The sequence below is a fragment of the Echinops telfairi genome, unplaced genomic scaffold, assembly GCF_000313985.2.
Source record: "Echinops telfairi isolate 266 unplaced genomic scaffold, ASM31398v2 ScPeMD7_3;HRSCAF=10, whole genome shotgun sequence".
Lineage (NCBI taxonomy): Eukaryota > Metazoa > Chordata > Mammalia > Afrosoricida > Tenrecidae > Echinops > Echinops telfairi.
Genome location: NW_022103899.1, coordinates 6,606,244 through 6,633,780, shown reverse-complemented (window position 1 = coordinate 6,633,780; position 27,537 = coordinate 6,606,244). Strand labels below are relative to the sequence as shown.

The window sequence follows — 27,537 nt, the reverse complement described above, 5'->3', positions numbered from 1 at the left end:
AAATGCCCTTTGCCTCCCAGCTCTTTGCTCTATTTCCCTTGACTTTCCTCTTGTCCCACTATCATGCTGTCCCCACCAGGGTTTCAGCAATTCCTCTTTGTTACATTACCCTTAATCATGCCCTACTAGGCCTCCCATACCCACCTTACCACCAGTTTGGATCACTTGTTGTTCCCTGTCCCTGGGTTTGTTAACACCACTTGCTTTCCCCCCTATCCCATGTCCCCTGGAACTGTCAGTCCCATTGCTGTTTTCTCCTCCAGATTGTTCATCCAACCTATCGTACTTAGACAGACCAGTGGATATACTAACATGCACAAAAACAAGACAGAGCAAAACCAAGCAACAACATACAACAAAACAACAACAAACCACTGACAAAGAACAAATTAAAACACAACAAGGAAGAAAAGCTTGTAGTTAGTTCAAGGATAGTCTAGTTTCCCTAACCCCATATCATCCCCCTCTTTGCTTTTAGGAAGTGTTGCATTTTTAAATTTCTTGCTGATGGCTTTTAAGGACACTGATCTTATGGTATAATTCAAGCATTAAACTCTCTGAATAGAGCAAATGACAATTTTTTATTTTAATGTTTCCTGTATCAGAGCCTCAGGAGGCCAACCATATAGTGCTCCCTGAATCCACAAAAATAAAAGTAAGGAATGACAACACTTATTCCTGTAGGCTAGGCCTTTGGCTGCTGATTGAAAAAGTAGTGATTCAAACCCACCAGCCATGCTGAGCGAGTGAGATGAGGTCTTTTGGTCCTGCATTGATTTACCATCTTGGAAACCCTGTGTAGGGTCACTATGAGTCAGGCTGCTTTACACAGTCTCGTTCCGAGGCCCAGTCTTGGATCTAACCATTTTGATGTAAAAAGAGCAATGCCATGAGTTATTGGTCATTGAAAAATGTTGTCATTGAGAAACTTTGGAGGAAGACCACTAGAGCTTTAATCCTAACAGAGGTCCTACCTATCCCTTCAGCTCTCACTGGACCAGGGGAGAGTCCTCTTGTGTTGGCCTAATCCCATGGGAAAGACAGGGTGTTCTCTGCTGGTGCCCCATGACTCTTTTCTCCAGCGTGTCTATATTTCTTTCTGCAAACTGAGTTTATTAAACTTGGCCTACTTCTGAGGTTGGCTTGTTTCTACTATGTGAAGGTTAAAGCTGTGTGCTCTCTATGCAGCTTTCGTTCCCAGAGTTCCTACTGGGATTATAGGCCCCAAACTAGTCTTAAGCTGATTTCATTCCTCACTGGGTTGCTGAGCTTCTTCTTTTAAAGTGAAAACGATAGTTGACAGGGTAAGTGACAACGTAGAAGGCTTTTCATGCTTCACACTGATACTTATTCTACTTGTGAGGAGGAAACCTTGTTCTGGGAGCAAAAGTGTTCCAGACATGAACTTTTCTACATTTTACTAAATCCTGGAGTATAAGGTGATTCCACCAAGTCCCACCTCCATGTCCACCCAGGTGTGTGACTTCTACTCAGCCTAATTTGGGGTCTTGCCTCTTTATGCCCTGACCAGGAAAAAAAAAAGATTAGAAAGATGCTGGATGTTTAACAGACATATATATTCTTTTTTGGTTTTGCTTCTAGTTCAACCTTTCACACACCAAATTCTGAGACCATGATTTATACAATGAATAAATTGAGATCACGTGGTTGGGTGGGTCAAAGAGGCTGAAGAAAATCCTCAGGCATTGCCCTGAGGTGAATCTGGACCACTTTGGCCCTGAGATGGTTAAACAGTCCAGGGCAAAATAAAGAATGACAGACTCCTGGGCCAGCAACCAGGTAGCAACGTCCAGCACTTGACATTAGAATCCCCAAGTCGGACAAAACAAGCAAACAAATAGACTTGTACAACACAGCTATACTGGTTTTCGGGGACCTGTGCATTTTGTTGGTATTTTGCCTGGGATATCAGTTTCAGACGTTCGGGATGTCGGAGGCTTACTTGGTGATTCTGATTAGGTAATCCACAGTCAGCTGTATCGCCTGGGAACAGGCTAGAATGACAGATTCTCAAGCCTAACTCCAACCTGGTGAATCACAATCTCTGCAACTGGAGCTCAGCCACTGTCGTTTCTGAAGAATCTACAAGATGATTCTGATACCAGCTTCAAGTTTTAGAATGGTCATTTTAAACAATAGTGATTTCTTCCTATATACATCCTCTGAGCTTAGGTTAGTCTTCTCTTGGTAGTGCAAATGGCTAAGAAGCTCTGCTACTAATGAAAAGATTGGAGGTCCACCCAGAGGAGCCTCAGAAAAACTGCCTAGTGGTCTGTTTCTGAGCAATCTGCCATTGAAAACCCCGTGGAAGCAGTTTCACTCGGACGCACAGGAGGTTGCCAGAAGGTGGAACTAATGGTTTGGTTTGGGAACCCAAATTGCATTAGGTCCCAATTGTGCTACTCACTTCCATCGTATCCTTTCTGATCCCTGAGAGACATGTGTGCATAGAGGACAGGGCAGGGCAAGGAGACAGCACAGTATCCCCACCTGCAGCATTGGCTGCAAATTACAGGCTCTCCTTCCATCAAGGATGTTGGTAGGATGACAGTTACACACTGGACCACAATCAAAAGATCGGTATTTTGAACCAACCATCCGCTCCGTGGGAGCAAGTTGTGGCAGTCTACTTCTACAGAGTCCCATCGCCATCAGGCTAATTCTAACCTGTAGTGACCCTATAGGCAGAGGAGGACTGTTCTATAGGGTTAATGAGGCTGTAACTCATCATAGAAACAGATAGCCTCATCTTTTTCATGAGAAGCAGCTGGTGAGTTTGAACCACCACCTGTTGGATAGCAGCCTAATGCTGAAATCCGGTGACAACAGGGCTCCCTCCACAGAGGACAGCTTAGAAATGTGACGGGCGGCTCTGCTCTGTCCTCTAGTCTCTGTATGGCAGAATGGATCGGATGACTGACGGCAATGGCTAGTGCCATTGCGTTTGCAGCCCATGATAACAGTCACAAGGAAGCCAGTGAGAGGGTGAGGGTCTCCCCCGAGGCAACATGCTCATGAGAGAAAAGAATGACATATCCTTACCACCACCTTCATACCAGCTTATTGCAGATCAGAGCGAATTCCATCATTCTACTGACGATTGTCCTGGGATTGGATCAATATCAGAATAGCATTTGCAGTCCTTGACTAATAGGGAGGAGAAGGAACAGCATTGCACTCTCAGAGCAGTGGTTCTCTAGTTTTGTTTTGCACAGAAAACCATGAGGTCATTGAAAGCACAGATATCCAGTCCCAGAAACATTCTGACGCAAGTGATTTGTGTTGTCAAGCCCAAGAGCCCACATTTAATAAGAAACCTTACTATATTCTAGTGTAGTTATTTTCATGAGAAATGTAAAGAAATCACTGCTTCATGCCACTTTCAGCCTGAATATTATATCTATTTCCCAAGGCTCTTCCATGAAGATTCCAGGTTCTTCTCTCAGTTAAAAATATGCAGGAATAACATTGAAATAATAATGTTCTCTTATGCTCATATGGCATTGTATATTTTAAAAGTTCTTTCATATGCATCATTTCACTATGTCATTGCTTTGCGAATTCTGCTTTTTCCATCCAAGTAGCTTCATAAAAATGTAAGTGTGTTAGTCTGGGTACATTAAAGAAACAAATCCACAGAAACTCATATGTATGAGTATTATATAAAGGGTAAGTGTACATCAAGAAAACATCCCAACCCAGTGCTGCCTAAGCCCACAAGTCCAACATTAACCCATATGTCTGACACCAATCCACAAAGTCCTCCTCCATCTCACAAAACACACACTATGATGCCAACTGCAGGAGGAAAGCTGAGTCAGTGAACGTGTAAGCATCTCAGCGCTGGCAGGGTTCTCCACACGGCTGGTTCAGCATCCAGGGCTGCATCGGAGTAGGTCCATGTGGCTTCTCCTTGGGGGTGTCTTGCAGGAAGTGAACCTTGACATCTGAAGCAGGGAACTGGGTAAGGTGGCTGCACTCTGGTCCGACCATCACAAAGCAAGAGACTCGAGAACTAGAAAGGCGAGGCTCACCGAGCCATTTATTCCTCTGCCCTTCAATTAACCCCACATGTGTTTATCGGCCAGGTTGGCACAATAAACTACCCCAGTAAGCATATATAAAATGTAGGGGTTAATGGCATGGATGAAAACAGCTACCACAGAACAAGCTGTCAGAGGAAATCCAAAAGAAGATTTCTGTTTTCCCTAGTAAAATATAAAGTAACTTTTAGTGCAAATACACTGTAGTTGTTCACTGTCATCGCATTAGCTCTGACTCATAACGACCCTATGAACAATACAATGAAACCATGCATGGTCCTTGGAGATCTTCACAACAGTTTCTATGTCTGAGCCCATTGACGCAGCCACTTTGTCAACGCACCTCATTGAAAGCCTTCACCTTCATCGCTTCTCCTCCACTTTACCATGCATGATGCCATTCTTCAGGGACTGGTCTCTCCTGAAAACATGCCCAAAGTATGTAAGACTAAGTCTTGTGATCCTTGTCTCTATAGAGTACGCTGGCCCTACTTATTATAACATAGATCCATTTGTCTTTTCAGCAGTCCATGATACTTTCAATATTCTTTCTCCAGCACCACAATTCAAATGTGTGTATTCTTCTACGGTCTTCCTTAATCAATGTCCAGCTTTTGCATGCATATGATACAATGGAGAATATCATGGCTTAGATCAAACTTTAGTCCTCAAAGTAATAACCTTGCTTTTCAATACTCTAAAGAGATCTTGTGCAGCAGTTACCTAATGCAATACAATTTTTTGATTTTTTGACTGATGCTTCCATGAACATTGATTGTGAATCAAAGCAAGACAAAATCCTTCACAACTTCAATTTTCCCCCATTTATCATTATGTTACCTATTGGTCTAGGTGTGAGGATTCTGGTCTTCTTTACAGTGGGGTGTAATCCATACTGAAGGCTCCAATCTTGATATTCATCAGCAAGTGCTTCAAGTCCTCATAACTTCCAGAAAGCAAGGTTATGTGTTATCTGCATGTCTTAGGCTATTAATAAACCTTCCTCCAATCCTGATGCCAAATTCTCCTTCATATAAGCTAGCATCTCTGATGATTTGTTCAGCGTACAAATTAAACAAGTATGGGGAGTGGATACAATCCTGATGCTTTGCTGATTTTAAACTGTGTAGTATGCCCTGGTTCTGTTGACACAACTACCTCTTGATCAATGAACAAGTTCCACATGAGCACAATGGAATGTTTTAAAACTCCATTTCTTCTCAAACTTACACAAAGTTTATTATGCTCCACACAGTCAAATGTCTTTCTATAGTCAATTAAACATCTTTCTGGTATTCATTGCTTTGCTTTGATATTCCTTGTTCTACCTCCTCGTCTGAATCCAACCTGACCTCTGGCATTTCCCTGTTATTGCTGTAACCGATGTTGGATGATCTTAAGCAACTGTTCTATTGATTCCTCAAAATTTTAAGGATGAGGTCTAAAATACTAGATTAAAGGAGGGGTCTCCAAGATGTTCACAGAAAAAAATGTATTATAAAAAAAACTATGCATGGCACTGGCCTTTAGGAAAAGATGACGCAGGTGATGGAGAAGAATATTTACTATCTGAGAGAAACAAAGGTAAAAGAAAACATGGCTACAGAGCCAGATGCCCTGTAACAAAACAAGGATTTCAAGAAAGTGGTTAAGAATAAAAACTCAAGTTCTGAGCCTCCCTGAGGGAGCAGAAGTCTGAACCAGACAGTCTGGCAATTCAGAAGAAGGAAGCTAAGGCATGGAGCCCCTAAGAGGCTGTGGATTCTTGGCTGCATCAGCAAAATGCAACAAAATGGCCCATCTTCCTAGCGCTCTGGACCAAAGCACTGGGAGAACAGCATAAATGACATGACACCATGTACCATACACATGCTTGGACCCTAATATCTAGTTCAACCCCACAGAGGACAGTGGTACTTCTCCCTCAACATACATAGGGGTTTGGGGAGGGTGAACCTGATTGCACTCATTTGGGTAACTTAGCATTAGAGAGCATGAAGTTCATTAAGTTACCATTCAGGAAGCTTAAAAAAACCTCAAAGAGAATTGACCTCAAAAGAAAATCAGCACAGCACATCACAGTCAAGATGATAACATCAAAGAAAAGGAAAGAATCCTGGGAGTAAATGCAAGAAAAATCACCTATAAGGGTGAAACAATAAGAATATCCTCACATTTTTCAATCGAAACCATGCAGGCAAGAAGGTAACGGATTGATGTATACAAAACCTTCAAAGAAACAAATTGCCAACCAAGAATCTTATATCCAGCAAAATTACCTTCAAATTTGAAGGGGAAATGAGATCATTTACAAAAAGGAAAAGGAAAAGAAAAAACACACTAAAGGAATATCTGAAAATAAAACCAACCTCACAAGAAATACATTATCAAGAAAACAATACACTCAAGTAATAAACAAAGTGAAACAAAACTACAAGATTCAAAATGTAGAACCAGAGGTAACATTCTGCATTGAAGACAACAATAAGGTTTCAGAGGGAAAAGAGTAGATATTAAAAAAGGAGAGAGAAAAACTGTAAAACTTACTAACAAGTAAGGCAAAAACAATAAAAACCAAAAAAAAGGATAAAATGACAAGTTACAGAAGAACTAAATAATACTAGTAATCAACAATATTAAGACATACACAGAACACAAGACAGTATACAGACTTCTTTTTTTGATGTTGTACAAGGCTAATTTTTAAAAGCAGTTTTATTATCATTTAATTTACATGTCATACAATTCAATAAATCAATCATGTTAAAAAGCATTGTATAATCATCACCACAATCAATTTTAGAGCATTTTCTTTTTTGTATTCATTGTTATCACCTCCCCATTTCCCCCCAACATCCAAGAAACCATACCTGCCATATCCTCCAAGAAGCCATCAACGCCACCAGCGTCTATATACCTTTATCTACCCTGGATTGCACATAGAGAAAAACCATATACATTCTGTTCCAGTGCACATGGAATGTTGTCTAGAATAAGTGTGAAGCCACAAAGCAAGATTCATTAAATTTTAAAACATCAATATTACAGACCATCTTTTCAGATCACAAGGCTATAAAATTATAAAAGAATAATAGGAAGATGAAGCAAAACAAAATAAATGACATAGAAACTGAACAACACCTTACTTAAAAACACTTGATGGATGAAGCAAGAAAGAGCACAATGAAAATGCCCTCAAGACAAATGAGAACAAAATTGCAACTTACCAAAACGTTTGGGTGACAGCAAAAGCAGTACTCAGAAAGCAATTTATATTAATAAATACACACACACACACAAAAGAAAGAACCCAAAGCAACGTCTTAACCCAGTATCTACAACAATTATAGCAAACCTTAACCAACAGAAGGAAAGAAATAATTAAGAGTGTAGTCTAAATGAATGAATCAGGAAACAGAAAAACAGTAGAAAAACTAATCCAGAGAAGAAGCTGGTTTATGAAAGGATTAATAAAATTGATAAACCACTGGAAATTTAACAAAATCCATATATACTCGTGTATAAGCCAAGTTTTTCAGCACATTTTTAATGCATTTGTGGTAAAATTAGGTGCCTCAACTGATATTCAGGTCGGCTTATACTGGAGGATACATGGTAAAAGAGGGAGATGCAAATATTATGAATAAGAAATAAAGTGAGCAACACAACAATAGAATCAACCAAAATAAAAAAGATAATTATACAATTTTATGAAAGACTGTTAGCTCTCTACCTGCAGATGAATTGAACAGGACCCAGACCTCAAACCAACCATTTACAAAAATGAACTCAGCGTGGATTAAAGACTTAAATATAAACCCTAGATCTAGAATGATCATCAATTAAAAAATTGGGAATAATTCATGGGCTCTATCACAGACATTAACATACTACCAAACATAATAAGAACACCTACACAACAGCAGACAAACTAGAGGGCTGGATCTCCTAAAACTCGAGCATTTGTCTATAGCAGAACACATCATCAAAAGAGTAAGAAGAAAACTTACAAACTGGGGGAAAAATTGTCAGTGTTACATTGCCTTAAGGGCTAGTCTAGAATACCTTTGGAAAATAGCAACTCCTCAATAAGAAAAACACAAGTAATCCCATTTTTAAAATGGGCAGAAAGCACCAATAGACAATTCCCCAAAGACAAAATCCAGGTGACCAACAATCATATCAAGAAATGATTAAATAGTATCTCACACCAGCACTGGTAGTAAATTTTTTTAAAAAACCCAAATGCAAAATATTAAATACTGGGAAGATTTAAAGAGATTGGAGTACTTACATTTTTCGAAGAATTGCAGAATGTTACCACCACACTAGAAAATAGTATGGTACTTCCTTTGTTGTTGTGAAGTGGCCTTCAGTAGGTTCTGTCCCATAACAGCCGTCTGCATAACAATAGAACACTGCACAGTCCTGCTACATCCTCACACTTGTTCCTTGGTCTGAGCCCATTGTTGCAGCCACTGTATCAGTCCATCTTGTTGAGGGCCTCCCCCTCTTTTGCTGCCCCTCCACTTTGCCAAGCATGATGTCCTTTTACAGGGACTGGTCTCTCCTGACAATATGTTCAAGGTATGTAAGATGAAATTTTGCTATCCTTGCCTTGATGAAACACTCTGGCCAGACTTCTCCCAAGACAGATTTGTTTGTCCTTTTAGCAGTCCATGGTACTTTCAATGTTCTTCTCCAGCACCACCATTCAAATGCATCTTTGATCTTCCTGATTCAATGTCCAAATTTCCCATGCAAATGAGGCAATAGAAAATGCCCATGACTTGGGTCATGCACACCTTATTTCTCAAAATAACATCCTTTCTTTTCAACACTCTAAACAGTTTTGGTGCAGCAGATTTACCTAATGCAGCTTATCTTTTTATCTCTTGACTACTTCTTCCATGAGAATTGATTGTGAATTGAAGCTAGACAAAATCTTTTACAACTTCAACATTTTCTCCATTTATCATGATGTTACCTATTGGTCCAGTTGTGAGGGATTTGGTCACTTTGACACTGAGTTGTAATTCATACTGAAGGCTGCAATCTTTTATCTTCATCAACAAGTGCTTCAATTCCTGCTCACTTTCAGCAAGCAAAATTTTTTGTCATCTGCATATCTCAGGTTGTTATAAAGCCTTCCTCCAATCCCAATTTCACATTCTCCTTCATAGAAGCTAGCTTCTCTGATGATTTGCTCAGCATAGACATTGAATAAGTATGGTGAAGATACAAGCCTGATTTAAAAACACGCCCCATTCCCTTGTTATGTTTGCACAACTGTCTCTTGACCCATGTACAAGTTCCACATGAGCACAATGATATGTTCTGGAATTCCCATTCTTCTCAAGGTTATTCATAGTTTGTTATGATCTGCACAGTCAAGTCCTTTGTTATAGTTAATAAAACACAAGTAAATATCTTTTTGATGTTCCCTGCATTGAGCCAAGATCCATATGCTATCAGCAAGGATATCCTTTGTTTCATATTGTCTTCTGAATCTGACTTAAATTTCTGGCAGTTCTGTGTCAATGTAGTGCTGTAACCATTGTTGGATGATTTTCAGCAAAATTGTATTTGCATGCAGTATCGATGATATTGTTCTATAGGTATCACCTTTCTTTGGAATTAGCACAAATATGGATAGTTTGAGTCAGCGGGCCAAGTACGGTAGCTGTCCTCTCAAGTTCCTGGCATAGAAAGTGAATGCTTCCAGTGCTTCATTGGCTTGTTGAAAAATTCCTTGAACAAATACAAATAGAAATAGCATGACCCAGAAACCTTTTTACTTGCTATATATCCCAAAGAAATAAAGAGCAAACTATGAACAGATATTTGCATACACATATTTATCACACCACTATTCAGAACAGGAAAATATGGAAAAAAACAAAATTTCTATTTGTGGAAGAATTGGAAAATGAACTCTTATACAAACAAGCAATGAAATACTATACATCTCTAAAAAATGATGAACCCACCACAATTCTTTATGACATGGAGAAATGTGGAGATATTATGCTTAAAGTTAGTCAATTTCTTAAATACAAATAGTGCATGAGACCACTGATATAAAAGAAAAACACTTGATAAATTGTTGTCACACAAAAAGATGTAGACTTTGAAGGCTACTGGGAGGCCAAGGGGTGCAGGAGGTGGAAGGAAAATGAAAGAATAGAGGAGGGAAGGGGAAGAAAACGTATGCACGTATTTAAAATTGTTTTGTGTGGCAAAATAAACTTCCACCAACTTGTTATAACCTGTCTGAAGATTTAGTTTGAGCCACTAAGAAGGATAGGACATCAATTTTGAAAATAGCCTCTTATCAGAACAGCATGAACTCAACTAAAATTGAAGCAAGAAAAAAATCAAATTTCTGGTGAGATGCGGTGGAAGACTGGCAAACTCGTTGATAATTTACAAAGAGTTTCCAGGGACCCAAACTCAAAGAAATCAGTCATTACAACGGAATAACTCATGGTCAGAAGGGAAAAGGCAGTTCTGAAGATGAAGCTCAGATTGGCAGACTTTTGAGGGGAAAAAGTAATCTTGGTAGTGCTTTAAATAAAAAGGGCCAGTGGTTAACAGCAGCAATAAATAAGAGAAATAATGACGGATAATTTCCGTTGGCTCAGTTTCTATAATTATGACTGAAAAATTGAAGTTGAGCTTGCTTGATAGGTGCCAAACTGTTGCACGCATGTCATTTGCTGACAAGAGCAGAGCTGTCAATGGAAGTTTTAAACAAGTGAGATCAAGATCCTGAAGCATTTCTTGGAAGAACTGTTCCAGAAAATGGAACATGAAACACTTGTCCTGATAAAAGATTAATTTGTAGACAAAGCACAATAGAAGCAGTGGTATCAAGAGGTGGGGGTGGTACAATGACAGCAACAGGGAAGGGTGTCCCCTCAGAACTTTCCTACTGGATTATAGGGACCAGTTGCTTCCTAAAAGTTTGATGGATACAAGGAGGAAACATTGGATTACAAAAAAATTAAAAATGAATGGGTTTGAGGTATTAATGCAGTTAAGATCACAAGTCTGATTCCCACAGAAAAAAAATGTTTTCTGGGTACAGGCCACACCCTCTTGCCAAGCCGATGCCTTTCAAATGTTTGCCATTCCTCAGAAGGGTTTGAGAGAAATTAGGCATTTATTAGTACTCCCACACAATAAATAAATTTTCCGTCTTATTAGTTGCTATGGATTGAATTGTATCTGCCTTCCATTCACCCCCCATATATTGTAATCCTAATTCCCAAACCTGTCAGTGTAATACTGTTTGGACATAGGATTTTCTTTGTTATGTTAATCAGGGAAGAGCCCAGTGGTGTAGCTTGTAAATCTAATCATTTCTGATTTATAAAGAGAGCAAATTAGACACAGATACATGCATCTATGGGGGGTGGGGGTGGAAGTGGGAGGAGAGAGATGTCTTGGCCGTGAGGATCACGAAATTAGGAATAGCTGAGACTGACTGCCTGCAAGAAAGGATTCAACATGGCTGAGGCCATGACTTGAGCTTTCAGCATTCAGAACTGTGAAAAAATAGATTTCTCTTCTTTAAAGCTACTGACTCTTCCGTTACAGCAATAGTCATGAACTCCAGCATTAGTATACGCAACTGGGACTTCATCTTCTGATGTGTCCACCACTGGGTTCAATTGCAGAGCAGTGAAAGCCTCATCCCTTCTCTTTGTAACCAACAGTACAACGGTTAGGTGATTCAAGCCAGAATCTCTTATGTTAGTATATAACACTTTGCTGAACAATATTCATGATTAATTCTAACATTTTTACCTGGCTATCTCTATTTTACATACAAAAGTAACTGTCATGGTGACCCTACATAGAATTGCCAAGACTACAAATCTTTTCGGGGAACAGATAGACTCCTCTTTGTCCCTCAGAATGGCTTATGCACTTAGGCCCAAAGCCCAACCCACAGTGCTATCAAGCCCCCTTCTATAGACAGACTATTTTCAGCTTTTTTTAAATTAATTTTTTTGCTCTAACAGCTGCTAAATCGATATACTATATATACTCCAATATAAGCCCACCCGAATATCAGCCAAGGGACTTAATTTTACTGCAAAACTGCATAAAATATGTGCTGAAATACTTGGCTTATACTTGAGTATATACAGTATATGTACTGCTTTCACTTCTTATTGGATCTGTTTAAGGTTTTCTCTCACAGTTTTAGATAAGAGATGTCAAATAGCATGTTTTGCTATTGCTGCTAGGTGCCGTTGAGTCAGTGCTAAGCCACAGTGACCCTGCACCCCAAAGAAGGAAACACTGCCGACCCTGGACCATGCTCAAGCTTGAGCCCCTGGGGACAGCCACTGTGTCAACCCACGTGGTGCAGGCCTTCTCCTTTGTGAAGAAGCCCACGGTTTTACCAAGCACTGACGTCCTACTCTACCAAGCATAACGAGCACTAACTCTAAGTTGAAAAGGTCATTCTAACTAAAATGTCTGCTGAAAGATTACATTAGTTTCCAAATACGTGGAATGAGTTGTAACTACTCGTTACAGAAAAAAACACCAATGTCAAACATACATCAGCATATCTATGTCAGATTTCTTCAAAGAGGAAAACAAGACAAAACAAACCTAAGGAAGGGTCTACTTGACTTCTTTTCTCTCAGTTCTAACATAACAGGGGGTTTCAAAAAGTTTGTGGAAAAACAGAAGGAGAGATCATGAAAACTTCCCGCAAGCTTTGTGAAGCCTCCTCTGTGTTTTCTCTTTTGACTTTTCTTCTTCCTAACAACAATAAGGGAGAATAAAAGGTTAAAAAAAATTCTCTGCTCCAAGAAGAGCTGTGTTACGGAGAGCTTTCAAGGCTACAGACAAAGCCTTCTCCCACGGGCTTCGGAGCCAAACAAAAACTGAAACAGAAGTCTGCAGATAACCAGCTGTGACGATCCCTGGGGCTGGCTTCTCAGACTGAAGCAGAGTTAGATTCTGCCACTACTGGTGACCGTTAATGCTTCTGGCCCAGATTCAAGGCACAGATAGAGGGGTCAAGGCTGTGCTCCAAATGTGATTTTTTCCTTAAGCATCACTTTAAGCCACAAGTGAGTTATGTGCTTGAATAGAAACATACGATTAATGTCACCTATTGAGAGAGAGTCATGATGAGTGAGAAGCGACTCTATGGAGTGGATTTTGAGGTTTTTGCCAAGATCCAAATCCCTCAGTTTTCAGATAAGGAATTAGACAAATGAGGTAAAAAGACTCACTCAAGGATATACAATTGATTCCACACCGTGTATCCAAAGAATAAAAGGAATCACCACATGTTGACACGTGAGATCTTTTGAATGCCTTGAAATCACACTCAAAAGGGGAAACAAGAGTTGCCAGCAATAGTGTGCCTGCACTCTACCCACTACATCATCCTCACTTCCTTTTTGAACCCCACCCCTTCCTCTGCTTCCCAAGAGTTTACCATCCTCCTTCAGTTTCACCTCATTCTCCAAACCTTCCCTGACCCTCTTCCTCATTCTATGTCCTTTGCTTACACACACATCTGAGAGTTAAGTGATAACACAGATTCAGAAATAGGGAAAGGAACCTACATGGAAGAAGCACACCAGCCTGTCCCGAGTCAATCCGTGAGGACAAAGTGGTTGCATAAGCAAAAGTGCTGAAGAAAGCTGATGGTGGCCGGCTATCAAAAGATATAGTATCTGGGGTCTTAAAGAATTAAAGCTAAACAGGCAGCCATCTAGCTAAGAAACAACAAAGCTCACATGGAAGAAGCACACCAGACTACCCCAACATGCACGCTGAAGACAAAGTGGGTGCATAAGCAAATGCAGTGAAGAGAGCTGATGGTGCCCGGCTGTCAAAAGATATAGAATCTGGGGTCCTAGAGTATGGAAGATAAAAAAGGGGCCACCTAACTGAGAAACAACAAAGCCCACGTGGAAGAAGCATACCAGCTTGTGAGATCACAAGGTGTTGAAGGGATCAGGTATCAGGTATCAGGTATTAAAGACTCAAAAAAAAATCATTGCACTGTGCATGAGGGGGAGTGTGGAGTGGGGACCCAGGGCCCATCTTTGGGAAATTGGACATCCCCTTGCAGAAGGGCTGCGGGGAGGAGACAAGCCAGTCAGGGTGCAGTGTAGCAATGATGAAATATATAATTTTCCTCTAGTTCTTGAATGCTCCCTCCCCCCCACTATCATGATCCCAATTCTACCTTACAAATCTGGCTGGACCGGAGGATGTACACTGGCACAGATAGGAACTGGAAACACAGGAAATCCAGGACAGATGAACCCCTCAGGACCAGTGGTGAGAGTGGTGATACGGGGAGGGTGGAGAGAAGGAGAGGGAGAAAGGGGGAACAGATTACAAGGATCTACATATAACCTCCTCCCTGGGGACAGAAAGTGGAGAAGTGCGTGAAGGGAGACATTGGACAGTGTAAGATATGACAAAATAATACTAATTTATAAAATATCAAGGGTTCATGGGGGAGGAGGCAGTGGGGAGGGGGAAAATGAGGCGCTGATACCAAGGGCTCAAGTAGAAAGCAAATGTCTTGAGAATGATGATGGCAACATATGTACGAATGTGCTTGACACAATGGATGGATTGATGGATTGTGATAAGAGTTGTACAAGCCCCCAATAAAATGATTTAAAAAAAAGAGTGATAGGTAGGTAGGTAGATAGATAGGAAAAAAAAGAAATAGGGAAAGGTATTAAGAACATTTACCACCAACATCACTTTATTAAAGTTTAAAGGGTTTCATATTTTAACAAGATCTTCCAAGTGGCCCTCCTGAAAGTGTCTGCAGCAGAATGTCTTGTTTTGTGATTAAGAAGATCCATAAATGACCCTAGGAGAGAGATTGTACATTTCAATTTCCACATTACTTTTATAAAGTCAGGGGACTCAATTCGTCTTAAGCATCCATCTGAAATGTGGAGTCACAGCGAACTCTTTGTGGACACAACAGCAGGGATCAGCTCTGAATGGACTACAAGCAACCCTGTGAAGGCGCACCTGCTAGTGTTTTTTTAACTCATCCCCTGTACCATCTCTTTCTCTTCTCAGCCCTAGAGCCTCCATCTCAGTACTAATGCAGGCGCCCCATAGATTCATTCGTAATGTCCAGATATGCACAACTCAAAAGTGGGGAGAACTTTTACCAATGAAAAATAGAGCTAGCGAAAAACCATTCACCTTCCTCTCCAACACCAACTCTAGGGAATGTGCTGACACAAAATTTGTATGGCTCTTTGGAAAAGAAGTCCCTTGGAGTAGGCGCTCTGGCATCCTTCAATAGGTTCTCTCTCCTTTCTGTTTCACCACTGTTGTATCTCATCTATGTTGTCCGGGTTTGGACTTTAATAAAGTAACAGCATGTAAGTCTGCTTTTTAGGCAGTTCAGCCTAAGGGGTATGCTGTAGTATTTAACTTTTTATTTCCAGTGGAATCTCAAAATGTCATTGATGAATATTTTATACTATATGATTTCTTTTCTCATAGTGTAACTATAATGTACACAAATTTTAAAATTAACCCAGGATCAATTATTAATGCCTTTGACAGACTCAAGAGTAATAAAAAGAACTCTACTTTATATTTAAACTTCACTTGCTTTTGGATAATATATGAAATAGTGGAAAGAAAATATAATAAATATAATATAAATTGATGCTGCCTATGTTTTCCATCTAGCCCAAAGAGTTGAGTTCATTTGTGAAAAGACAAACAAGGTATTACTAGATATTTAAAAAGTAAGAAGTGGGCATTCTGGTCATATAGCTTTGGAAAAATTTGAATTAAATGTAAATACATTTTTTCTTTGTTGTACATGACTATTCTCAGAGTCTTTATTATGTACAACAATAATTTATTAATATGAATCAATGGGTCAAAGATCTCAAAATTCAATCATGACTCAGGAAAAAAGATCTAGTCTCTCTGACTATGTTGCATGCTGGTGATTTAGAAATAGGCAAAAATACAGGAAATCCTTGCCCTGGTTATTTTTCATCTTAGTAAGTAGTGAACAATATCGATCTAATGAGCAGGCATTATGAATGTAAGATTTGCAATGTCACAAATGTTACATAGAAAGGAGAGATATACCAGGGTAAGTGAAAAAGTTTTTCTTATTCCAACCAAAAGGTGTTTAAATATTCTGTGATCAGTGTGTGGCTGCAGACAAATTATTTCTGTAATACACTTGTCTCTTTAAAATGCCTTCCAAAAAAACAGAAGGTCCCATCAAGAGTGACTTGTAAGGGGATCTGCTGGGGCAGTTAAATTTAAGGCAGAGAGATCAGCTCAGAGTTATGGTGTTTTTTGCTTTCATTTCCAAAGAGGTAATCTTGACTGGTTTTCTTGGAAGGCACATAAGGATCACAGGGCTTGTTATGAAGAAAGTTTAAGAAAATCAAAATGCATCGGTGAGGAAAAGGCCCAGAAAGTTGTACTGAGGAATTGTTTTCCCGTCGTGACAATGCACCTGCTCATTCTTGAGTGCAACGAAAGCTGTCCTAGGAAAATGTCACTGGGAACCTTCCCACATTCACCTTCGAGCCCTGATCTTGACTACTGAGAATTTTTTATGTTGTTTTCCCCTAAACTCAAAGAACATTTCTTTGAGGAACCCAATTACATTTCTTTGGGAATACCAAAATTGCTTTCAGAAATATATACTAGTTGAAGGACATACTGAAAAACATTAGTTTCACATTTTGATATTGTTATTTAATAAACGTTTCTGTGACAATCAAGTCAATACTTTTTATCTACTCTAGTATTATGTCTCAGATTTTGTAATCAAAATTCTGTAGGGTTGCTACTATCTAAGAAAGCTAACGTGTGTATGATTTGCCATCATACTTTGATCCACCATGATCTGTTAGGGGAATTTCTTTTGTAGGGGGTGGTTGAGATGGGTTAGGTGGGGAAAGGAAATAATGGATCAGAAATAAAAAAATCTCAGTTTGGAGTTGTGATTCAAAATGCTCAAAGGTTTGTCCTTAAGGAAGGTTTGTAGCTTTACTAGGGACTCATCTGAGAATGAGAATTCAACTTGTCAGTGACCCATAGTTTTACATTGCATGACTGAATAATTCTGAGTAAATTGTCTAGACTGTGATTCGAGTATATAGTTTGTGATTTCTCCAGGCTCCATACTGCTGTGGTTTCTGTCTTCTGCAAAATCTAGCAGTTATTATCTCATCCCTTTGAATGATCATGGGAGAGAGGCAAGGCTTTCTACTCCTGTAAAGAGCTACTGGCTCTGAAGTCCACAGGGTCAGTTCTACCATGTTGTACAGACTAATGGCACAAAGTTTGGTTTGGTATTTGGTTCTAAATGATCCTAGGAAGCAGAAACCATGAACCCTATCTTGGGAAAAATCATTTCTTCCTGTTAGCTCTTTCCAGGAGGGAGTGCTGAAAGCGAGTGTACTCGTTAGCCTAAAGAGAAGGCATAATCCATAAAAGGCATCCTTTGAGCTCAGAGGTGGTGCAATACTAGAAAAATGTGTGGTATAAAGTCTATTCCATGTTTTCTTTGGTGAGCACTCTTGTCAATAATTGTATTGAGTTTCGCGTACATATCTTTTCTGTACACAACAATGAACTGTACATATTATACATTCTGTACACATTACAAACTGTTTACAATAAAATTAGCAGAGATTTCTATTTTAAATTCCATTTCCAGCCAATTCCTATAAGTATGTAGACCTCTGCAATCCATTTACTGCCTCCTTAAGAAAAGCTTTATTGTATGTCATGTATGCTTAATCTATCCTGGCTAATATGGATTGAATAAGACATGCTTCCTTAAATGTAACACTTGGAAAAGATCTTGCTACAATTTACCGCTTTAGATGACACACATCTGGTGCCATTTTGACCTGGTAATTACACATAGTTCCTTACTCAATTTCTTGGGGATAAAAAAAAATAATGATGTGACAAATTGGGACTATGTTCAAATTAGCTTTTAAGTTTCTCCCAGTCGAGTAAACTGAGCAAAGATTTCTATAACCATTTACTTCTTAGAATTACATAAAACTATCCAGCCTATTTTTCATTGTCAAAATATGTCCTTTTAAATATTCCAAAGTCAAATTTAATGGTAGATTCTAACATTAGTTCAAGAAACTGCTTTACAAATCTGTGCCAGATTTATTTCTTGCTTGCTATTGTGTATCTGAAATCCACCCATTTTGCCCTGGCTCCACCATGTACAAATGCTGGGACTGTGGTCAACTCATCCAATCCATCTTACCTTTTAAGTGGGAATGGAACTATGTGATCTACATATGTTATAGGATCAACTTAAGAATCGAACCAAACTATTGTGAAAATATTTTGGAATCTCAAAAAGAATTGTGAAAATATGAGACTGCTCTTATTGAACTCTAAAGACTAATTTGAATAAGCTGTCTAGACATTAGCAAGATTTTAATAGGTGCTATAGAAGATATGGAAGTTGTACTGAGAAGTGTTTTTTACTTACAAAAGATGACCCTGACACACATCAATCAGGTAAGAATAAACCATTTATTAAATACTGTGTACTTTGATTTAAGAGGTAAAAGAGACTCTAAAATAATCAGTGTAAACTAGAGTAAGCTGAGCGAGCTTCATGGCTGCATGCTAGGCAATGGGAAATCAATTGTATCTCACTAAATAATGTTGATTGGCACAGGTGGGGAGCAAGAAGGCAGGAGGCGAGAAGATGCTCAGCAAAAGCCAGAATGTCAACGCGAATGAACCACTACTCTGACTCCATGGCCGAACCCACGAAATACATGGTTAAATGAAGCAATCCTGTTCTTGTTCATGTACAGTCCAACCCCTGCATTCCCTACCAATTGGAATATGCGGAAGAGTCAGGACCAACAAGTCATGCAGGAGCACGTTGTTCTCACGTGCTGAACACCTCCTGTCTCTCATTGCTCTTCCGCCACCAATGACAGTGCAGATCTCTTGTGGCAGCCTGTCAACACGCAACCTGTCACCATACTAATGAATATGTCTATGGCTAGAAAGGCAGTGATAAAAATGACAATCTGATGCTTCAAGTTTAATCTCTAACAGCCACTTACTGAAATACAACCTGCAGCATTTACACAAAAAAAACCCGGGAAAACCTGTTCATTGTTTCAAATCAAGCACTAGTCAGGATTGGCCGAGTCACTTTGGGCAAAAAGCAAGGGGAGCAGGGATTCAAGTAGAACAGGGAACATCGAGAGTGTGTTTTGTAATGGTGGCATTCAGCATGATCGTATAACGAGGGGTTGTCAACAACCATGGGATCCTATTTCGTGCTACATTTTGTTTTGGTTAGCTCAGAAATCAGGAAGGAATATACGACCTGCTGGGACACACTCATAGAGTGCTCCTGAGCACTCTGTGCCTCTGCCCGTGAGTTTCCTGGTGCTTCTTGGGGACTACTGATCCAAAGACATGTACTACCCTTGCCTGGAAATTATGTATCAAGGTCACTTCACTGTGGTTTATTATTTCCCATTATGCAATATTTTAATGGCTAAATTTTACTTAGAAATGAGGGGTGAGACTTGTATGGCTAACTGTAGACACCTTATCAGGAGAAACCAATCACTAGAAAAGAAAATAATACTTGGCAAGCAGAAAGTTTAGGCAAACGAGAAAACCCCTACATTAGATGGGTTGAAACGATAGCTTCCACACAGACATGAATATATCAGTGGTCATGAGGACCGCACAGGCTGGGTACAATTTCACAACCTCTCCTTTGGCTACAAGGAAATGAGCTGGAATGGCCTCCACAACCATTGGCAACAACAAACGTTATGTAGCAGCTCCATTTCACTGAGAGGAAGATGGATCAAAACCTTCCACATGGCCCACATAGCCATCCCAAATGTGATGGCACGGGGGTGGGAATGGAGGTCAAAATGCAGGATCTAGCTAGTCACACCTGCCCTACTGCCTTCCTCACTCACATTCTGCTGTTGGCACAAAGGAAGAGAACCGTTTAGGGGGCGTGCAGCACTTCCAGCACCTCAAAACAACCGCACCTGACTCAGGAGGTGGGCCTCAGCCCTGGCTCCCTCCTCATCAGAGACAAACAGGAGCCTTCAAAGACACGAGTAGAATAGTTCTCTCTTTCTCTCTCTCTCTCTCTCTTTCTCTCTCACACCCACAAACTCACCACAACTTTGCATACAGTGAAACAGATGAAATCTCCACTAAAGCCAGTTTAACCTTATAAGTCACAGTTCCGTGGAGGAATTCTGCTGTAAGAACGAAATGGTCTTCCAACATCACAAGGAATTTGCCTGAGCTCTGGGGAGAAATGGTCAGCTCTTCATCAAACCATGAGCCTTCTAGCAATTTCAGTCTTTCATTCTTTGCATGTTTTGTTTTCTGTGTCTGGAAAAGCCATTTCTTGCCACTTGGAGAACCCAACTTAAATGTTATCATTTGAATGATGTTTTTTTCTGACCTCCCTAAGGTAGTGAACAGTTCCCCTTTTCTGTTCTTTCATGATATAGCCTCATAGAACACTTCCACTGGAATACAAATTGTTATAATATTCATCTCAACTTGGCTGTAAACTCCTCATGCGCAAAGACATCTTTTCGCTTGCTTCCCTGGTGTCGGACTCACAGAAGGAGCTCTGTATTTGTTTGTGAAATAAGCATTGCCATAGCCACATGAAGGACGTGGCTAATATTAAATAGACAAGGGTCAGGAATCCTTAACCATGGTTTGTGTGCCCAAGAATGGCCCGAGCTATAAAAGGCACGAGAACCCACCCCTATTCATCCCATATATTCTGATACATACCACCAGTTCTAGATAAAACGGCACAAACACAAGGGGAGTTTTAAAAGGAAAAGGTATTCACTCATTCAGATGGCCTTTCAATAAACATTTACTGATTATTCACTATGTGCCATGAAAAATGAGCTAAATGGAAAAGTCTCTGCTTTCAAGGAGACAAGCAAATAAATCATGATAGTACTGAGTGCTAAACGCTGAGAAAAGAGAGACAGTGAATCCAGATTAGGTGATCTGGGGTAGGATTCCCAGAGGGCATGGGCCTTCAAGGACACATTTGATCTAAGGGTTAAAAAAGCTATAGCAATAAAATACAATGGAGAAGCCACGTGGATGTTCAGTTTTGTGGACGAGTCCAGCCCTTCTGTATATATGCAAGTATAAGCCGAACCACATATCCGCCGAGGCACCTAATTTTACCACAAAAACTGCATTTAAAATGTGCTAAAAAACTCGGCTTATCCACGAGTATATATGGTAGTTTGGTATAGCCAAACTGTGCCCTGGGGTGGAGGGAAACCGGACGAGAAAAGAAACAGCCCATCAGGCTTCAGTTTAGCTATGGGAAGATGTGAGCTCATCTGGTCTTTTATGGTGTGATTGACTGGATTCCAACTGCACGGTTCAGCCAAGTTCTTTTTAGGATTGCCCAATTAACAGCGTCCAGGACAGCCAGTCACACTTGGCATACCTTGGGAATTGTTTTAAAATTTAAGTCCATTATGCTAATCCTAACCAATATTATTTTACAAAGTGGTTTGAATGGGTTAAAAATCTACAGGCCAGATGTGTGAACCAGGTTTTTTTTTGTACCGATGCTTAAAATCAATCATTTAAACATTTTATTGTTAAGTGTATACACATAAGATAAAGTATTAGCTGATTCTAACAAAGCTGCATGGCTAGTTTGGAGAGAAGTGGGTTGTTGTCAAACAGACTATATATTCTAATTCTTGAGCACTTTAAACTCATCAAACATGGCTACAGTGCTTCACCTACTTGGGTGAGTGATTTGATTTGAAATCAAATTAGACTGTCCATAAGAAACTTTGATAGTCATTTCCTGCACTGAACTTAATCTAAATTCAACTTTGTATGAGAAATGCCATGCTTCTGCTAACTCGAATTTCAATCTTTGTCACTGAATTCCTATATCAGCATTACCTCTCTCCAGAGCATATCTGTCAGCTTACTCTACCTAGGTATAAGAGACTTACCTGGTTCTCTGAAAAATTATGGGGCACTGCAATAGCCTTACTTCAAAAACAACACCGAAAGAGAAGAATATAGAATTTCCAAGGAATGCTATAATTGTTTAAAAGACAAGAAAAGGCCATAAATCAGTTCTGATGATAAAAATATCCTTCTGCATGCACCATATGGATGAGTTTCAAAATTTTTGTGGGAAATGGAATAAAAAGATAATGGATTTTTTCCATGAATACTTGTAAGCTCCCTCATATAAGTATGGATGTGTATGATATTATATGTACAATAATTTATATGGTATGTATACTAGGTATTGTCAAAAAGTTTGTGGAAAAATTTCATTGCCATCGAAGTCAATTTCTCCATGGTTCACAAAAGACAGTAGAACAACCTATGCTCATCTCCATGGCACAAAACGCTATGCTGTGTTTCATGTGGTTTACAGTGATGAACCAATAAAGTCCCAGTCCTCAGGGAACATTCAGTATAAGAGTTGATGGATATCCCTCTCTAAGAATATGTCTTCATTATAAAAGTAAAATGTTCTTCTACTGAATGAGCACTCCCTCTTTCCCTCACATGTCAATCAATGTATACATATTTCAAGGTCACCTGGAAGAAATTAATAGGTTTATTGTAAAGATCCAGAATTAAGATGCACTGACCTGTTAGTCTAAAATCCATTTAAATGTCATTCAGGGTTTTTGGCAAGCCAGAGAAAAAAAGTTACTGGATGGCACAATGGTTAAAGCGCTTGACTACTAACTAAAAGGTTTGCAGTTCAAATCCACTGCCTGCTCCACAGGCTCCTTCAGTCTTGTAACCCTAACGCGTCATCCGACTCAGTCCTACATGATCACTATGAGCTGAATCAACTCGAAGGCAGTGGGGTTTTGATTTGTTTCATTTTTCCTATCATTATGTAAAGGTTGTTGGAAATAAGGTAAAAGAGGCTTTGAAAATCAGCAATATGAACAATGCAAGAGAAGAAAACACAGACACAAAATCATGATATATATTTTTTAAATTGAAATATTTCTGACTCCTCTTGGATTAGAAACAAGAAATAGAGGAGAGATGCTGTACAGGTCTAGAGGAGGTGAGATATTTTCAAACTATTTTAACCACACACCTGAGGTCAGTGGACATCATTTTTGCTATTGTTGACAAAAGGTGCTGAGTTGCTTTGTGCTATGATGCTTGTCTCTGTGAAGGAGGTCTCAAATCGAATCCTAGCTTTCAAGTGTTCTCATATCCAATTCACCAGACTGCTACCTTCTACTAGATATTTTTCAAGTTAAGCAATCTTCATTATCATCATATGCCAACTACTTAAATACCCTCTTACGTCTTGAACTATTCTAAATGCTGTGCCTAGGAACCATGAATGCCCTTACAGCCTATTATCTATCTTGTCGTATTGCTTAATTTAGGTGGTAGCAAGGGTCCAAGAGTAACCCCTAGGTGGTGCAAATGGTTAAAGCTATTGCTACTAACAGAATGGCTGGAGGTTCTCATTCAATTGTGAAGAGAGATCTGGCAATCTATTTCCAAAAGTTAGGGATTGGCAATTCAATAGAGCACATTTCTACTCTGAGGCACATGGTTGCTATTCTTTGGAGTCAACTCTATGGTGACTAATTTTTGTTTTGTTTTTTATCTCCTTTTAAGGTATTTTTCCTGGTAGTGTCCTACATAATACTTTGTCTTTCTTCACTTTTTCTTTTGTTTTCCTGATTGTTCCTCTATTACAGTAGCAATAAGATACTTTTCTTCAAGTTTACTGATTTGCTCTTCTACTGATTCAGTTCTACAACTACTACTTCACCACCAATGTTGTGGTGAAGAGAAATTTCTTTATATGACTCTTCTACCCATAATCTCTTTTATGAGGCATTATATATTCTAGCCTCTATACCTGTGGTTATAGTTTAATTTTTGAGGATATTCTCTTTTCTGCTAATTGGCAGGATAAAAGTGGAATGTATTCTGAATTCCTACTTTCCTGTAGGATGTGAATGGAGTCACTATCCTTTGTTTCCTTGGAGGTATGGTCAGTGGAAAGACAAAACCACACTTCTGTCAAAGCCATGCATCCGTGTAAAAAAGAGCCATATTAGAAGCAGACAGAAAGAATTCCTACCATCAAGGAAGGAGAATGACTCTTAGATCATGTTTGAGATTCCTCCCTGTATGAAGTGGCAGGGAATTAGAGGCCATGCCACACCCAGACCAGAGGCTGAGCCAAGGAGACGGTGAGAGAGGAGAGGAGCATCTCTGAGGCTGAGTCTGTGAGGCAGAGCATCTGGTAGACTTCCTGGCCCACTAAGGCAGAGGCCAAGGGACCAGGTGACTGAAAGCCAGGGAGCCAGAGAGAGAGAGAGAGACTTGGCTTCTGGCCGAGGAGATGTGCTGCTGTTCACCAATGACTGTCACCTTAGTGATGGTCACAAAGGTCTTCCTCCAATGCTGAAACTGCTTTCTTCCTCATGTAGTCCAGCTTCATGGATCATCTGTTCAGCATACAAGCTGAATGAGTGCAGTGAAAGCATGCTGATATACACTTGTCCTGAATTTAAGCCAAGAAGCACCTTCACGGTCTGTTTGAAGTAGATTCTCAGGTCTTCCTTTCTAGTCTGCCTTAGTCTGGAATCTCCCCTGAGGCCTCCCCACCATGCACGATGATGGTGAAGAGAAATTGCTTGGTGTGGCTCTTTAGTCTTTGTATCTCCTACAAAGTGACTGGGCAGGCACATGAAATTAAGGGATAGTGGACTCGAACTCGGGGATTGGTGAGTTTTGCTATTCATTGGGTATAAAATGAGCCAACTCAGAAGCAGAAACAGAAAAGACCACAGGCAGTAGAAGGTGGGGGGTGGGGTTTGGGGTGGGGTATATGGCTTGGATTCCTGTGTGTGGAGAAGCAGCAACAGAAATCATGGCAGCAGCAAAGCACGCAGGCAGAGAGGCAGGCTTCCTCCCCGGAGGTTCAAGTTAAGCTGAGTGCCTCCGGACAAGAGACTGGCTTGGCTTACAGAGTGGGTGGCCCTTTGCATATTCATGACCACTAAAGGAGCTTTGAAACACTTGTTGAGCAGGGCTGAGGCCAAGGGAACACACTGTGGCTGAGAGGCTGAGGACCACAGAAAGACATGCCTACCAGGGTGGCTGAGAAGAAGCACTGTGGACAAAGGAACAGTGCCATTACCATTTTATAATCTGTGAACTTCCCTGTGAAACCCTCATAATCATGGATGTGTCTGTGCGTTTTGTGTGGCCCTTACTGTGGATGATCAAACTGAGCGGAGGTAGAGTACTGTAGGAGGCACAGTGGTGTCAGAATAGGGTGAAAGAAGTTAGATGGTGGAAACACATCTGTCATCTGCCATCTGCCATCGGAATCAACCTTGACTGGTGTGGAGTTAGTCTCCTCCCTCACCTGGCTGAAAGAGGTCAGACGGGGTCCCTTACAGCATTTCCTCAGTGACCGTGCCGGAATTTGAAATACTAGTGGCGTAGCTTCCAGTATCACAGCAATACACAAGCCACCACAACGTGACAACCTGACAAATGAGGGATAGTTCTAAAACACTACTTCCTTTATCATCAAACGGCTACCAAAACAACCCACTGGCTTAATAGGGAGATATGTCTCCATCTAACCTGTGCAGTAGTTAACTGTGGGTTCCCCACTCTCCTTTCCACGTCTGCATTTTCAAAACCTTGTTGGTTTGGGCCTTGATAATAATGTTAAACAGGAACCTACTCAGCTAGCATCAGGACTCTGGAGTTAGTTTGATAGCTTTATATTCACTCCATCGAGCCTGGAGCTCTGTGACAACTGATTGAAGAGTGAACAGGTAAAGATAACAAAATGGCGCCACAAAGAGGACTTCGCCAGGGGAAGATGGCATATAACTCAGCAGACCATCAAATTACCTCTCTCAATTTGTTCCAGTAAAATCTATACAGTCTACGTGTCACATGTATCTGAAACTCACTCGGGTTTATTTTATTTATTTTGTTAATCTCCAACGTATCTTAAACCTCCGTTCAAGCAAAATAATGGGCATAACAGAGTCATTGGCATGATCACAGCTTTAAAGCAAAATATTTCCCCCAATTTAGATAGCACTTGAATTCTAATATTGGGACTGGCAGCTGGAACTCTTGCACATGGGCTCATGTGTTCAGCGAATCCTTCAATTAGCCATGAAAATGTATATTGAGATGGTGGAGTGTGAAGGTACTATGCTGAGATTTAAGGAGTCAGAGTTTCGTAGTGGGCTGCCCATTGAGCTGCCAAACCTAAGTTCAATCGTTTGAACACCACAGTCACACGAGGGAGAAAAATTAGGCTGAGTTCGCCTGTAAAGATTTAAGTCTCAAAAGCCCAACAGGGGCAGTTCTACTCTGTCCTACCAGGCTGATCGGAATCAGAATCAACTCAACAGGAGAGAGCTTGGTTTAGTTTTTTTGGGATGAAAATATTAAAGATGCAGAATAAAAAATGTACTCTTTAAATCCAAAATGAGGAATTGCAAGTTTTCAGACAATTACAACAAAAGATGATTAAATGCGATTAAGGAAGTATGCATAGAGTGAAGAGAGGATGTCATTTCATCTCAATAAAAGGTATGAGGCAAGAATTCCTAGAAGAAATGAGACTTGATTTACAGGTGAAGTCATATGAGCAACAAGAAGGCGCGGAAGAGCATTCTACGTAGTCTTCCTGATTCCCAAATGAATTAAAGATGTTTGGCAGGAATCTAAGTTTTGGGCCCCAGGTCAAACATCATGAATTCTGTTTTTCAGTCTCCATTTTCTAGAAACACCCATTAGAGGGTACACTTAACTAGAATCAAAAGCAAAGTTAGGGTGTTGTCATTGTAGGAAAGAGAAATGACTTCCTAGAAGAGGGCTGAGTTACAAACTTCTAACCAAGAGCCAAGCCAAAAATTGTCACTGGCAGTACTGGCCTCGTGATATAATCTCATGGCACAACTTGATGGAGGAGATTCCATGCTGTGGGGGGCTTTCTAGATAGCATTCCCATGTGGGCTAGGACTAGCTAAAAAGCTGGGCTTGTCAGACTAACTCCTGGCTCTTCAAAGCCGTACAAGGCCCCAGAGTCATTATTATCTGAAAGTAGGATTAGAAACTCATGGTTTGTGATGTAAGACATCCTCTCACCCTCGCTAATCCAATATTAGACATTTAGGATATTGGCGTCAGTGCAAGGTGGAATGGATACTCATTCTGTGGGGAAACAAGTGATTATTTGAAGTGGAAGCTGTGTCCCTAAGTTATGACTGAGTGTCCTTTAATAAAATTTATAGGTTTAGTATTAAGGTAGCAGAAGGACATTGGGCCTCCACTCAAGTACTCCCTCAACACAAGAATACTTTCTTCTAGTAAA

General features: G+C 40.1%; 1 pseudogene; it reads left to right on the top strand.

Annotated features, from left to right (window-relative positions):
- Positions 1–2,946: 2,946 nt before the first annotated feature.
- The window catches only part of LOC101646665, a 28,508-nt pseudogene continuing 3,917 nt past the window's right edge, over positions 2,947–27,537 (top strand).